General features: G+C 35.7%; 1 long non-coding RNA gene across 1 annotated transcript; it reads left to right on the top strand.

Annotated features, from left to right (window-relative positions):
• The first annotated feature begins 297 nt into the window (after nucleotides 1–297).
• LOC108475881 (uncharacterized) lies at nucleotides 298–16159 on the top strand. Its single transcript, XR_008272537.1, has 7 exons — nucleotides 298–430; nucleotides 4711–4774; nucleotides 4873–5199; nucleotides 5339–5784; nucleotides 13238–13302; nucleotides 13401–13748; nucleotides 15960–16159. It is a non-coding gene; the product is annotated as an uncharacterized LOC108475881 (long non-coding RNA).
• The last annotated feature ends 945 nt before the right edge of the window (nucleotides 16160–17104 follow it).

The raw sequence follows: 17104 nt of genomic DNA, 5'->3' as shown, positions 1-17104 counted from the left end.
GATCCTTGCAATGCTTTCCCTTTATTTTTGGACCCACTCAAAGATGGCCCACTAGTTTCACCCAAGGAAAAGCCTAACAGAGGCACAATAGCATTTATTGTACCCGATGACTTCCCATCCATATTTCTAGCTACACCATCCCCTGATTCCTCATTCAAATCAGCAATCAAGGAAAATCTTGATTCATTATTCATTTTTTACTGATTAGTCTCCATTTTGGCATCCCTCCTTACAAAACGCCTTGGTTGACGTGAAATAACCATCCAAGTCCCAAATTCCTATGTTTTCGCCCTACGATTCATCTTCACCACCGTCAGTGATTTGACAACAGTAGCCTCCTGCTCCTGATCCATCGATGGGTTTTCCTTCTACAGCTTAGGGCACACCTCCTTCTGGTGGCCATAGTAGCCACAACCAAAACAAACATTTGGTAAGCCTTCGTACTCTGCCCTTTGTAATCTCCCTTCCACTCAGATTTTAGAAATTAACAGTCTATTTAGATAAACACTCACCGTCATCCTAGCAAATTAGCCTCGCATTCTATTTTCAATTTGATTGTCCACCTTGATCACTTGACCTATCGAGCTTTCCACCGCCTCCAAAAGATATTTTTTTGTAATAAGAACCCGAAAAACCCAAGAGCCGAATCCAAACCACTAAGTGTTTTGGATAGCTCGCAAAAGTATTGAAGGACGATGACCATGGTTTTACTGTTAAATACTACCCATAGATTGTCTAAGGACCATCAATCAATGTTTTGTCATAATCCTCATTTGCTTGAAATTTAACGAAGTAGTAATTGTTCTCTAAGTCCATCAATTGAAATGAACGATTCGGCTTCCACATACTATTTAGTTTGGAAAAAAAAATTGTTGAATCTAATTTTTTGCCCAAGGAGTTTTATAATCACCGTTTTGGCCATACTCATCTGAATCGATGTGTGCACTCTCTTAGAGAATTTGATATTTGGAATTCCATCAACAAGCCCGGTTATCACATCCCCTTCTATCAGTTCAAACTTGTCCTCATCAAAGTCCTCCTCTTGATTATCATTCGATACCTAACCAAGTAATTTGTCTTTGAAAGAAACCACTTTTGCTGTCCCTTCATCTACCTCCATATCACTTACGTCCGGAGGATCATCATCCCACCAACGTACTTTTTTGTAGCCCTTGCCACTTTAGATTCTCCTCCCAAAGTTTCCTCCGATTGCATGTTAATTTTGTAATAATACAATATTAACGACTATACAATACTGTAAATATGTCATTAACTTTTAGACCTTTTTTATACATGGCATTAACAGTTATGTTGATACTATTAACATTCATATTTTTCTTACTGAATTTAGTGTAAGAGTAGGTGAGATTAACACATAATATCTAATACTCCATAAGAAATAATTATTTTGTAGTTGTACCTCCAAGCAATATTGTTTCTAATCTTGGAATTTGAGTTTTTCCTTGCAAATTAACATATTTTACAATTGTACACATTCAAATCAAATTTTTAACTTTATTATTTCAATCATAGTATATTTTATGATTATATATATTTTTGTTTAGTAATATGTATATTTTATGATTATATTTTTGTATTTTGTAATATACATTATCATATTTTATATCAAGACATAAAATAAACAATTTCATATTTGATAATGATACACGGGTGAAAAAATTTATCTAATAAATTTATAAAAAGTTATGTAAGCATTAAAAATATCTTTAGTTGAGATGGTAAAATTAAGTGAGTAGAGTTTGTGAAGTTTTAGGTTGAATCTATCATTTGTATTTCTTTTATTTTATATAAAAACATAAAAAGACAAAAATAGCTTCAAAATAATATTTACTCTTTGTAAAAAAAAAATTAGTGAATTCAAAATTAAATTGAGATCGATTGAAAATAATATAAACTCATTTTAAATATTAGTATAGAAATATCGATAATAATTAAATTTATACTATATATAAAAATTTTGATTGAATTGGTGTCACCCATAATGAGGATCCAACTCAATTATTAAATTACCAAAATATCTTTATATTTTAAGGATATTTTTACCTTTTATATAAAATCTAGAAAAAAATCATGTTTATGATAGGATTTATAACCAAAACACCAAAAATACACTTTCCAACTTTGTCATTTCAATAACATTTGTTTTTTTATATGAATTCTTAATAAATATATTATATAATTATTCTCACTAACATGGTTGGTATGCCATAATTTTATTGATAATATCAATGATTGACTTAGTGTCACAAATCAATAAGATACCAACTTAGGAAAAATGACAATGTTAGGATAAACAACTAGAATGCGTTTGACATCGTATTAATAATGTTGTTGATTAAGATGGTGTCACAAATTACATCGACACCAACTTAGAATTGATGATATAATCCTAATAAATAACTGTATTCATTTAGTAATTTTAATTTGATGTATTCATATGTTTTAATATTGTACATATTATATATATTATTATTAATTAGTTTCAAATAATACATTTCATATATTTATGTGTTTTAAATACATAATTTTACATATATACATATACTTGAGTTTATAATATAAATATATATAATTGAGGTTGAGATGTGACATAATTTTCTCCAGCAGCCCTACTTTGTAGACACCGAATAGAAATTTGAGCTCATACTAAGCTTCGTGTATTAATTATTATTATTATTATTATTATTATTATTATTATTATTATTATTCAAATGTTAAATTTTTATAAAAAAACTGATTTATTAATTACTTGTGTTATATATTTTAATAGATTTTATGTTTATGCTATTTTCTATTATAATAAACTTTTTTGTATTATATTTAGGGATGACAATGGAGTAAGACGAGGCGTAAATATTACTAAAACCACCCTCGTTTCATAGTTGACACGCTCTGCTCCACTACCGACCCTATAATGACTCGATTTTTAATGGTATTTGAAAATACGGTTTTGGGACATTATTTTTGTAAACCAAGTCTATAAATATTAAATATGGATATTTACTGAAATTATTATATTGATATTTAAAATTTGATTAAATTGTAAAAATACAATTGCTATAGAATTTTAATTAGGAAAAGATTGAAGACTTATATAACAATTAACCAAAGGGACCAAAATGAGAATTTAACCATTTTAATAATGAGATAATAGACATTGATGATGTTTATACTTAGATTAATTAAGAATGAAATAAACATGATTAAAACTTAATTAATTTAATTAAATTAGATTAATTAAATATAAATTAATGTATATATATATTAAAGTCAGTGGAAAGATGAAACAAAACCACATCTTTTTCAAGCCTCACCGTCCACTCGTAGGAAAATAAAAACCACCATTGTTGAGCTGAAAAGCATTCGGTCATTATAAAGCAATAAACAAATTAATCTAGTTCCATGTAAATTTTATAGATTTATGATTATGAGAGTTTGATTTAGTTAGTCCATGTATCAATTTGTTTAAATTTTGATAAGTTGTCATTGTTGAAAATTTGATGAATTAGATGTGAAATTGATAAAAATTAAGTATAGATTATGAAAATGACTAAATTGTAAACCTTAATTGTTATCTTTGTACGTTAGGAACTAAATTGAATAAAATAAATTTTTTTATGAAATAGTGATAAGAATATAAAATATAAGATCCCTAATATAACGACCCGAAAATCAGTGGTGACGAAAAACGCGGTTTCAGGACCCCGTTTTCACAAATTAAGCCCGTAAATATTTTTTCAGGACCCTATTTTTGAGAACTAAGCCCGTAAATATTTTTATTTAATATTTATAGAGTTATGTTATAGGCGAATTGAACTTCGAATAGATAATTTTATCAATTAGTAATTAATTAAAGTATAGAAACTACTTGCTAGACATTTTTAATTGGAACTTAAAGTAAGGCCTAAAGTGACAATTTTATCACTATTTAATTTGAGTGGATGGTGACTTTCTAATAGTAAATAGAAAATGTGATAAAATTTAATTAAATTAATGTAACGCTCCAAAATTTCTATGTTCGTTTTTTGTGAATGTGTAACACGAATATATGTCAGCTTTAGTGGCTAAGTGTTCTGGGGGTATGTGGGAGGTCCCAAGTTCAAGTCATATCCTTTGGTAAATTTTGAAATTTTTATAAGTTAAGCCTCAATCTTGTTCAGTAAGCTTTTATTTAATTACTTGCAAAACCATATCAGAATGGGCCAGCTGGTCTAGTGGTTAAGTGGAGTGATGGGTGTTGGAGGGCTTGTGTTTGATTCATTGCGATGGCAAGGAATAGTATTTTTGCTTAAAGTTTTGCCAGAGTTGTGCTAAACTGGGATTCTGAGTGGTGGATGTGTAGTGGGAGTTGAGAGAGAAAATTAAGGGATTGAGATAGGGTAGGTAGTGAGATTTGAGTAAAACAGTTTCCCAAAAATTCTCTCTGCAAAAAAAAAATAATCATCTTCACTTCCACTTCTTCGTTTTCGGTTTTTTTCTTCTTCTTTCTTTCTCTTCTTCTCTGTTCTCTGCTGAATTCTTTCTCCATTCATACTGTTGTTTTCATTTTTGTTTTGTTTTCCCTACTATCGTTGTTTCATGTCTTGTTCTTCGGCACTTTTTCGTGTGTTATTGGTAAGTGTGATAAGTACTATTTTTTATTTTGGTTATAGATAGTGGTTAATGGGATCTGTTTTGTGTTTGGGAAAGGTTAAAGGCTGAAGTTATTTGATCGATCTCGTGGTGGTGAAGAGACTTCGTTGTTCGATCTAAGGTAATGGTTTTTTGTTCGATAGATGAATACCCTGTTTTGAGTTTAGTTCAATTCGATTGTTTAAGTGATTAATCGAGTGAAATATTGATCAATTTTAGGTTGGGGATTTCTTGGAGTTGCTTTTACGTAAGAAACGATATAGGTGTGTACCCAAAATGTAGAAAACGAGGTTTTGGCAAAAGCCGAAAATCCCACTGTCGATGCCACACGAGTGTGTGGTTGCCCGTGTGGTAGGCCATGTGCAACCACATGGTCGTGCGATCGACGAGGCCAGACCGTGCTTGCAAGATATGACCATGTGATAGCCAAGGCAAAATTAGCCCGTGCATGTCACACGGGTGTGAGCGTGTGAGCCCATTTTCACTAAATTGATTGCTAAGGTTGCACGGGTCGCCCAAGTAGACTGTGAACCTATTGTAGGGTCGGTAAGTATCACTTAAACCCCTAATTGCGTGAACTGACAGTTTGATTTATATATATTGAGCATGAAGATAGTATGCATGTATATTGAACTTGTTATATGTACTGATAGCATGTCATGATTTGTTTTTGGGTTGATTATAGGTGGAGGAAGTGTACTGAAAGGCTCTTAAGCCTAATATACTGGCAGCTCAGCTGCAAATTACTGTTTTGTACCGCATTCGGTACTATCTGGAGTGTAGGGATAGGTGGGTTGATTTAATCCCCACATAAAGTGTAGGGTTGGACAAAGATGGTGGTAGAGGCTGGTTGGGTAGGACCTTGTTATTGAATACGGCATGACTGCTATTGATACTGTGATGGCCTAAGGCCCTAATGCATACTGATACTGTGATGGTTTAAGGCCCTACTGCATTTTTTTTACTGTATTGAGATGGGTTAAGGCCCAAACGATTCTTCGATCTTGAAAGGGCTTAGGCCCAAAATCAGATTTTTGTGCCTTTGTGTCAACCATTGAAGAATTGATTCTCAAAATGATTTGAAATGTTTCTACTGAGTATGTGGTACATCGAGTCTCCGGCGCCAATCTTGTAAGTATTCTGAAACTGATTTTTGTTTAAATTGAAAATGCTATGATATTCTGAAACTACTGTAGGTAGTAAAATGTGTGAATACTTTAGTTAGTATATGTTGGAAACTGTAGTTAAACTGAAACTATAGTAAACTACTAGAGACTGTGACAATCAAAAACAAACTTTGAACTTCTGGTACTGTTTTACATAAAAATTTGTTAATAAACACTGAAACTATAATTGATTCGTAAAACTTTTAATACAGATAAATTCGATTAGATATGAGCACACAAGGTATCCGCGAACGAGGTACTAGAGGCCGAGGTAAAAACCGTAGAGGGGCTCGAGCTGAGTCCTCATCATTCGTCAGCCTACCAAATTTGGATACGAGTGAGACGCTAGTGTCACCCGCTATTGAGACTGGGTCTCAAGATCTCATGGCTTGGGACGACGAATTGTCTTAGGCTATGCTCAAGATTTTGGAGAGGGTCGCTGGGCCCAATATTGGATCTGGGGGCTGAGGGTCTATTACGGAAGGACTCCGGTCCAATAGAGGTAAGTTATTCAGGGGTGTCACTAGAGTCGCTCCTAATGTGGCCGAGTACTAGATCGAGGCCACAGAGAGCATCATGGATGATCTAGATTGCACCCCCGAGTAGAAATTAAAGGGTGCAGTCTCACTGCTATAGATGAGGCTTATCAGTGGTGGCTGACTACTAAGGAGGGCATTCGGCCTGAACATCTAGGGGAAATATGTGGGGGCGAGCTACGTGGATGCCCGTAGGAGGAGGTTCATGAACTTTACTTAGGGAGATTGATCTGTGGCGGAGTATGAGACCGAATCCCTACAACTGAGTTGTTATATGCGAGGTATGGTAGCGACTGAGTATGAGCGATGTGTTCACTTCGAGGATGGCTTCAGGGATAATTTGAGTCTTGATAGCTCTGCAGAGGGATCGTGATTTTTCTTCACTGGTTGAGAAGGCGAAGATCACCGAAGAGATTAAATGCGCTGAACGCCAAAACTGTGACAAAGAAGGAGGTAGGAACAAAAGGGATTTGGAGCCCTCAAGTTCCGTACAAAGGCCTAAGAAAAAGGCCAAAGTTGATAGACCGGTTAGAGCTGGGCCCCCTGTTGCTGCTACTGGACAGCAGCCATGTGTTGATTATAGTAGAGGCCATCAGGGCGAGTATTGGAGAAAAACTAGGGCGTGTCTGAGGTGTGGATCATTAGATCACCGTATAAGAGAGTGTCTGCTGAGGGATGATCAAATACAAGCTCAGGGTACTGGTAATGTACAGCCACAGAGGGTAGCACAACAGCCATCGAGAGGCCGTGGTCAAGCTAGGGGTGGTAATGGTATGGGCCACAGACAAAGAGCACCGAGCAGAGGTGTTGGATAGACTAAGGTGACGCAGCTGGCTCTAGTATACGTTGCACGTCGTTGAAATGATAGAGATGCTCCAAACGTCATTACAGGTATGTTCCTTATTCATGATATACCTTATACTACATTGATGGATGTAAGATCCATTCACTCCTATATAGCCTGTATTGTGTTTGAAAACTTGGGGATTTTGGTTGAGAGCACTACGAGTGAGGTTACTATACTGAGTCTATCGGGGCAATTTATAAGGGTCAACAAGTTGTTTAGAGATGTCCCTTTAGAGGTTCAAGGGACAATCTTTTTGGCTGATCTGATGGAGCTTCCACTTGGGAAGTTTGACTTAATTCTGAGGATGGATTGGTTGGTCAAGCACTGTGTCAGTTTGGACTGTGTGACTAAGAGGGTCGTATTGAGGACTGAGGAGGATAATGAGGTAGTCTTGATTGGAGAACGCTGGAAATTTTTGTCTAATGTGATCTCTGCGCTGGTGGTGGAGAAGTTGGTTTGTAAGGGTTGTGAGGCATTCTTGGCCTACGTAACTGTTTCTGATTCTAGGGACTCTTCTGTTAAGGACATCAGAATGATAAAAGATTCTTCAAAAGTCTTTCCTAAGTAGCTACCAAGTTTATCTTTGAACCGCGGATTGGAGTTTGGGATTGAGCTACTTCCTAGTACAACCTCGGTGTCCATCGCTCCCTATCGAATGGCATCAAAAGAGCTTGTAGAGTTTAAGGCTCAGATTTAGGAGTTATTGGATCATTGGTTCATCCGCCCTAGTGTATCTCTGTGAGAAGCACCGGTACTGTTTGTGAAGAAGAAGGATCCATGCGGATGTGTATCGACTATCGGTAACTGAACAAGCTGGCCATTAAGAATAAGTACCTACTATTGAGGATCGATGACCTATTGACTAGTTTCGAGGAGCTTCGATATTTTCCAAGATTGACCTCCGATATGGGTACCATTAATTGAGGGTCAAGGAGGCTAACGTACATAAAACGATATTTAAGACTCGTTATGGTCATTACGAGTTCCTAGTGATGTCATTTAGATTGACCATTGCACCAATAGCTTTCATGAGTTTGATGAACCGAGTATTCCAGCCTTATTTAAATTGGTTTGTAGTGGTGTTCATTGATGACATACTGGTTTACTCGAGGACTGTGAATGAGCATGACGAGCACCTTAGAGTTGTTCTTCAGACTTTGAGGGAAAAGTAACTCTATGCTAAGTTTAGCAAGTGCGAGTTCTGGTTACAGAAGGTGACATTTCTAGGTCATATAGTTTCTGCTGAGGGGATTCAAGTCGATCCTTGAAAGGTTGAGGCTGTGTTGGAGTGGAAGCAGCCTAGGAATGTGTTTGAGATCCGTACTTTTCTAGGATTGACAGGTTATTATCGGCGGTTTATGGAAGGATTCTCATTGATTGCAGCACCCTTAACTAAGCTACTATGTAAGGGTGTACCATTTAATTGGACTGATGCGCAGCAAGAGATCTTCGAGAAGCTCAAGACTATACTGACTGAGGCTCCTGTTTTGATACAGCCAGAGCTTGGAAAAGAGTTCATAGTTTATAGTGATGCGTCACATGTCGGTCTAGGATGCCTGTTGATGCAGGATGGTAAGGTGGTAGCATATGCGTCTCGTCAGCTTATGACTCATGAGGCAAATTATTTGACGCATGACTTGCAGTTGGTCGCTGTAGAATTTGCACTGAAAATCTGGAGGCATTATCTGTATGGTGAGAAGTGTATCATCTACACTGCTCACAAGAGCCTCAAGTATCTCTTACTTAGAAGAAGCTAATTCCTAGGTAATGTAGATGGATTGAGCTACTTAAGGACAACGACTGCACCATTGAGTACCATCCGGGCAAGGCTAATGTGGTAGCCAATGCACTGAGCCGTAGAGTTATAACTGATTTGAGGGCGATGTTTGCTCGACTTAATTTATTTGATGATTGTAGCTTATTAGCCGAGTTAGTTTATTTGATTATTGTAGCTTTTTAGCCGAGTTTCAGGTTAAACTGACTTAGATTGAGCAGATTAAGGATAAAAAGTTAGAGGACGAGTCCTTGGGTCTTTTTTTCTAATAGATTCAGAGTGGTAGCACTACGGATTTTGGACTGAATAGTGACGGGGTACTCTGTTTCTGTGGGAGAATCTGTGTTCCAAATGATACTAATTTGAGACAATCTATACTAGGAGAGGTGCATAGTAGCCCTTATGCTATGCATCCTGGCAGAAATAAGATGTATCAAGACCTCCGTGAGTTATATTGGTGGTCAGGATTAAAATAAGAGGTTACTGATTTTGTGGCTAGATGTTTGACTTGCCAGCAGGTTAAGACTTAGCATCAGTTACCTTCGGGTTTGCTGCAGCCGGTTAAGATTCCTCTATGAAAGTGGGAACATGTAACTATGGATTTCGTTAGTGGGTTGCCTCTAACACCCACTAAGAAGGATTCAGTGTGGGTCATTGTGGATCGATTGACCAAGTCTGCTTACTTTATACCGGTTCGTACTGATTATTCTCTGTAGAAGCTGATGAAGCTTTATATTTTTGAGATAGTGAGACTGCATGGGGTACCGGTTTCGATCATTTTTTATAGGGATTCTAATTTTACGTTTCGATTTTAGAGAAAGTTGCATGAGGCTCTGGCTTCAAGGTTGGACTCAGTACTGTGTTCCATCCTCAGACCTATAGTCAGTCTGAAAGGGTGATTCAGATACTAAAGGATATGTTGAAGAGCTGTGTTATTGATTTCCAAGGAAGTTAGGAGGATTATCTACCACTAGCAAAGTTTACTTACAATAACAGTTTCCAGTCTAGCATTCAGATGGCACCTTACGAGGCTCTGTATTGTCGTAAGTGTCGCACTCTCCTATGTTGGACTGAGTTGGGTGAATGACGTGTTCTAGGCCCTGAGTTAGTTTCTGAGACCGAGGAGAAGGTCAGATCGATTCAAGATCGACTAAAAGTAGCATCTGATAGACAAAAGTCTTATGCGGATCTGAAGAGACGTGAGATTGAGTATTCTTCAGGGGACTTCGTATTTCTCAAGGTCTTGCTATGGAAGAAGGTTTTGAGATTTGGTCGTAAGAGTAAGTTGAGCCTTAGGTTTATTGGGCCTTACCTAATTCTGAAGCGAGTGTGACTGGTCGCTTATCAGTTGGAGCTATTGCCAAAGCTAGACCACATTCATGATGTATTTCACATCTTGATGTTGAGGCGCTACTGGTCTGATCCTACTCATATTATCGCTGTTGAGAAGATCGAGGTTAGGCCAGACTTGACCTTTGAGGAGGAGCAAGTTCAAATTCTGGATCTCGACGTTAAGGTTCTGAGAAGGAACTCCATTCCACTGGTAAAGGTCCTGTGGAGAAGTCATAGCACTGAAGAGGCCACGTGGGAACCTGAGGATTCGATGCGTCAGCAACATCCTCATCTATTCTGATCAGGTAAATTTCGAGGATGAAATTCTTTTTGGGGGAGAATTGTAACACCCCAAAATTTCTATGTTCGTTTTTGTGAATATGTAACACGAATATATGTCTGCTTTAGTGGTTAAGTGTTCTAGGGGTATGTGGGAGGTCCCAAGTTCAAGCCATGCCTTTGGCAAATTTTGAAATTTTTCTAAGTTAAGCCTTATTCTTGTTCAATAAGCTTTTATTTAATTGTTTGCAAAACCATATCAAAATGGGCCAGCTAGTCTAGTGGTTAAGTGGAGTGTTGGTGTGTTGGAGGGCTTGTGTTCGATTCTCTACGATAGTGGAAGCACAAAAATATACACGCTCTTTCATGCCTTTTTTAACTCAAATTCATGCAGTTTTGGTAAAATTATTGTGGAAATATATATAAATATTATAAAATAATTATTTTGTATTGAAATTATTAACATTATGAATTTTAATTAATTTTATAATAAATTTTAATTAATTGTGATTATTTTTGACAAAATTGCACAAAGGGCGAGAATTGGCTCGGCAAACACTACTGAAGCGCAAAACCTAGAAGTGATTTTTGAGGCATTGAGACGAATGAATTTTTAGCTAAAGACGGTCCAAATTATGTGTATTAATTCATAATATAATTAATTTTAATTTTAATCTAATTTAATTTGGGTTAAATAAATTATTATTAATTAATTATGAAAAGTGGCCCAGTTGAGCCGAACTGAGTGAACCGAACCAACCAAGAAGTAGGCAGCCCAAAACTGTCCATATGTTGACCTAAATCAGCTTATTTTCTGATTATTTAGCTTGCAAAGAGTCCCTTGAAGACTTGTTCAAGTTGCAAACAAACCCCTCCACAATTGGTGGCTTTATAGATTTGCCCCAAGCCTAAATTAACAAAGTTGAAACCATCAACCGTGCCACATGTGTGGCCAGCCAAGGGAGGGCTCTTTGGCTGATAATTTTAACTATTTTTAGCAGCCCTCTTTAGCTATAAAAACCCCCTTAGGCTGGTCATTTGAAACACACTTCAAGCATTTATATCTTTTCTCTCTTCTCTCCACTTTCTCTCTTCTTTTCCATTCCAAATTCCCTTGCTCTCTTGCCGATTTCTCCTCCTGGAAAAGGGGTATTCATCAGCCATTTGGACCAGAAATTAAGTGTTCATAGCAGCCTTGGTCGACAAGGACAATGGAGAAGGAAGAATGGAGCAAACTAGTCAAGCCACCGAAAAACACCGGATTTGATTCTTGTTCCCTATCTCTTTAATTTTTGTTGTTGTTATGATGAACATATCTATGAATATTTATGTTGTTGGAATGGTTAATTTAATCAATTTATATTTAATTTAATTCGTGTTAAGTTGATTGCATTTCGTTTCCTAAAATTGTTAAAATTGTGTTTATGTTGTTATAGGCTTCGATAAGATGCTTGGTTAAATAAAATCATGACTAAGTTACTCTTGCATTACAATTGTGAGGTAGCTAATGAATTAATTATTTAAACGGATTGAAACTGTAATTATTAGACACAGTAATTAATCAATGCATGTTTAATTGTCTAAGGTAGCTGAGGGTTAAATTAGCAACGGTATCTGACAATACAATTGCCTTGCAGAACTTGCATGATTATTGTGATTATACTATTTCGAGGTAGGGATACCTTATTACCTCACATAGTCTTTTATGTCCTTATTAGATTTAATTAATCGTTTAAATTAACATAGAGATATGTACAAGAGATCATTTCGATTTAATAAGTAGGTATGTGCAATAACATATTTGCTTATTAAGATTTGTTTAATCGGTTGAATTGACATAGGGATATAGTCAAAAGATGAATGAATTTTGGTAGGTGAGTATGTTTACAAGTTAGAAAATTACCGAGTTTCCGTGAATTTATTTGTAACAATATAAACATGAGTTTAATAACTCTAAGTTAAGAAATGTAATTAATCTAACACAATTATGTCATCTTGATTGAACTCGTATTTCGAAATCGTGCATTTGAGATTTATTTATTTACTTTAAAATCTTACTTTTTAATCACCCTATTCAAGCAAAATATTTTTTTTCACCAAAGTGTTTTGAATAGCATTCATAAATAATTCTTTTCACAGTCCCTGTGGGTACGATAACTCGACATTTACTTGTCAATTTATTACTTGTTGCGATTCTGTATACTTGCACATTTCCGTCGTTCTAGATGGCAAGGAGTAGTATTTTAGCTTAAAGTTTAGCCAGAGTTATGCTGAACTGAGATTCTGAGTGGTGGATGTGTAGTGGGAGTTGAGAGAGAAAATTAAGGGATTGAGATAGGGTAGGTAGTGGGATTTGAGTAAAACAGTTTTCCAAAAATTCTCTCTGCAAAAAAAAAAAGATAATCTTCTCCTCCACTTCTTCTTTTTTCATTTTTTTCTTCTTCTTTCTTTCTCTTCTTCTCTGTTCTCTGCCGAATTCTTTCCCCATTCTTACTGTTGTTTTCATTTTTGTTTTGTTTTCCTTACTATCGTTGTTTCGCATCTCGTTCTTCGGCACTTTTTCGTGTGTTATCGGTAAGTGTGGTAAGTACCATTTTTCGTTTTAGGTTATGGATAATGGTTAATGGGATTTGTTTTGTGTTTGGAAAAGGTTAAAGGGCTAAAGTTATTCGATCGGTACCGTAGTGGTGAAGAGACTTCGTTGTTCGATCTAAGGTAATGGTTTTTTGTTTGATAGATGAATACCCCGGTTCAGGTTTAGTTCAATTCAATTGTTTAAGTGATTAATGGAGTGAAATATTCATCAATTTTAGGTTGGGGATTGTTTCGAGTTGCTTTTACGTTGAAAATGATACAGGTGTGTACCCAAAACGTAAAAAAGGGTTTTGGAGAAAGCCGAAAACCCCACTATCGACGCCAGACGGGCTTGTGGTTGCCTGTGTGGTAAGCCGTGTGCGACCACACGGTAGTGCAATCAACGAGGCCAGGCCGTACGTGCAAGACAAGGTCGTATGAAGGCCAAGGCCAAATTGAGCTGTGCGGGCCAGACGTGTATGGCCCCACACGGGCAGGTCTCATGGGTGTGTGAGCCCATTTTCACTAAATTGATTGCTAAGGTTGCATAGGTCACCCAAGTCGACTGTGAACCTACTGTAGGGTCGGTAAGCATCACTTAGACCCCTAATTGTGTGAATTGACTGTTTGATTTATATATATTGAGCATGATGATAGTAAGCATGTATACTGAACTGGTTATATGTACTGATATCATGAGATAGCATGTCATGATTTGTATGTTGCATTGCATAGGGTTGGGTTGATTATATGTGGAGGATGTAAGAGTATGCCCAAAGATCAATCACGAGATGGTTGTAATAACATACTTGATTTATCATGTTTTTTGATATAAGGCGTTGCCATTATTATTTCAATTTCTTTTCTGTGTACATAAATAAACCGTTTTATAATAATGTCCTGAGAATAATATGATTATTTTTAAAAGATCTTTAGTCAAGTATTATTGTTGGCTAGGACAACAATAATGCATTAAGACTAACATGTAATTGATTGATGATAAAGAGTTGTCATTGATATGGAGTGTTAAAATCAATGCATGAATATGTGTGTTAGAGAACAACATATTGGACTGACCTGCTATGAGTATGTTTTTTGGATTATTATGTAATTGTCACAACATTACTCATAGTGATTAATATGTATATGATCCTCATACTTGAGATCATCATTATCCCAACATCATGAGTTATATATTTTGATATAGTCAAACGAACATCGTAACTGGTTGTTCTATAAAGACTAATGTTGGATATACCATAATCTATGTAGAGGGTTATGGTTGATCAATATAGGATAAGTCTCTCCTACATAATAGGAGTAATATCTTAGGCCACTTGATTGATTGAGACTAGAAATGCATGGCCATGCTCAAATAAGTTGATATGAGATGTCATACTTATTTGTGTATCATAATTCACTTAAGGTATCAAGAAACATGGGATGGACTATGCAAGTGTGACTATTCCATGACTTGTGTCCATTCCAAAGATATAGGACTTAAGGATTAATGCATGAAAGGTTAACCACAAAAGGTTATGTCGAATCATGACTTCTCGTAACTTAGGTAACAATGATGCATTGCTAGATGCCACTCATTGTTTGTAACATTAGAATCGTTCTAATATTACTGCTAACGTTACAAGAACCTATAGGGTCACACCCTATGGTTGAAATGAACGGAGTAAAACATAGTTGGTATTGTATTCTGATTGTTAGATGAATTAAATTAATTATAGAATTAATTTAATTGGGCAATCAAATTGTTGAACATACTCTACGTACAAGGATGTTGTACACATATTCAGAACATAATTTCATTAGTATATGAATTTGGTTCGTATATAAGTTTAAATAAATATAGTTTACTGAAATCTTTATTATAATTAATGTAATTATAATTTTCGGTTAAACATTATTATATTTATTTTAATGATGACTATTATGTTGATTAATTTTAATGAATTAATATTCATTAAAAGATATACCAATTAAAAGGGTGTTATATATGGCAAGGGTAAAAACCCTAAAGAGATAATATATAAATAAGCCCGAAACTATGCAAAAGGGTCTAGCGGTAGTCAAGCATAAAAATCATGAAATAGTTTCGAGATTTTCTCTACCGTTCATTGTCAACTGGTGGACTACATAGAGGCCGACATCGGAAAGGTTGCGGCTTGGTTCGATAGTGGTTCGAATTCCGTTGCCTAGGCGTCATTGTCTACTCGATTGAAGTTTCGGTAATTTTGAAACCTTTTATCACCCCGATACGTTCCTTACACATGGATCCATGGTTTGGATCGCCGGGATGTTTTTAATTATTTTTTTTTTCCGCTGCGCCTTGGAGGAACTGGTGTTCCAACAGAGGAAGTGTACTGAAAGGCTCTTAAGCCTAATATACTGGCAGCTCAGCTACAAATTACTGTTTTGTGCCGCATTTGGTACTACTTGAAATGTAGGAATGGGTGGGTTGATTTAATCCCAACATGGAGTGTAGGGTTGGAGGAAATGGTGTATAGAGGCTGGTTAGGTAAGACTTTGTTACTGAATACTGCATGACTGCTACTGATACTGTGATGGGTTAAGGCCCTAATGCATACTGATACTGTGATGGGCTAAGGCCCTACTGCATATTTAATATTGTACTGAGATGGGCTAAGGCCTAAAACGTTACTGATACTGAAAGGGGATTAGGCCCAAAATTGTATTTGACTTTGCACTGTGTCTACTATTGTTTGTTTTCTGTGGGATTACACACTGAGTTTACGTAAACTCACCCCTCTGTTTAATGTGCACAGGTAATCCCCAGACCTAGGCGGATCGGTGCGGCGGAGGACTCAACGGTGACCATAGTTTCTGGACTTTACATTTTTTTAATTTATGTTTTATGGTTTTATTATTATTGGGATGTAATTTGAGGACTCTTGGGACTTTTGCTTAAATTTGGTTTTTTTTGTGGAATTATAATTTCTAATCGTAGAAAGTTCGGTTTTCAAAAGCTAATGTATTTTCCAAACTCACGATTACTTAAACAACTTTGTTTTAAAAGCTTCCGCAACGAGAAACGTTTTAAAGCAAATGTTTTAAATAAGTAAAATGATTTCCTTTAGTACTAATAAAAGATAAAGATAGGTAATAACATGGAAATGATTTTATTGTAATAATTTAGTTTTCGAACACACTGTCATGTGACATCGCCAGATTCGGCCATAATATTTAGGCAAGGTTTGGAGTGTTACAATTAATAAATAAAATGTGATAAAACTAAGTTAGTGGAACACAAAGCACACTTTCATCTTTTTATTTTCATGCAAACCGAAACAAGAAGACGAAGAAAGGAAGTTTCAACCTTTAGGAGTTTCAACCTTTGATCTTCAATTTGTTAGTGCAATTTAGTCATTTTCTTGTATTTTTTATGTTTTTGAAATCCTGGGAACTAAACCAGCTGACCCATGTGTTATTTTTCGTATCTATTAAAGTTTTAGAAGGATGTCATTATTGAACTTTTAAAGTTATAGGTGTTAAATTGATAAACTTTAAGCTTAGAATTGAAAAAGGACTAAGTTGTGAAGTAAATTTATCATTTTGTTCAATGGGGACTAGAATGCATAAATTTCGAAATTGGTGCTAGGAGGTCCTAAATGGACTATAGTGAAAACGGATTGAAAATATGAGTTTTAGATTGAAAGTTATGTTAGTCCTGATTATAGGACTAAATTGAATAAAATGCAAAAATTGTCTAAATTGCAATTGAGTGTGAAATTGCTTGTGTATTGATAAATTTTTGTTTTTATTTTAATTTGTAGTTAACGTCAACCCAGATTCCCCAAAGTGCAAAGGAAAAATACAAAGTCGTCGACGAATAGCTCAGAGTTTACAGTTTTTATTTCTATAATCCGAACATTTTCAATTGTTGTGTTCATGAACTGTGTTGCATGGAAAG

Source organism: Gossypium arboreum, chromosome 10 (assembly GCF_025698485.1).
Source record: "Gossypium arboreum isolate Shixiya-1 chromosome 10, ASM2569848v2, whole genome shotgun sequence".
NCBI lineage: Eukaryota > Viridiplantae > Streptophyta > Magnoliopsida > Malvales > Malvaceae > Gossypium > Gossypium arboreum.
Note: the sequence above shows the minus strand (reverse complement) of the source record. Positions and strands in the feature narration are given on the sequence as shown.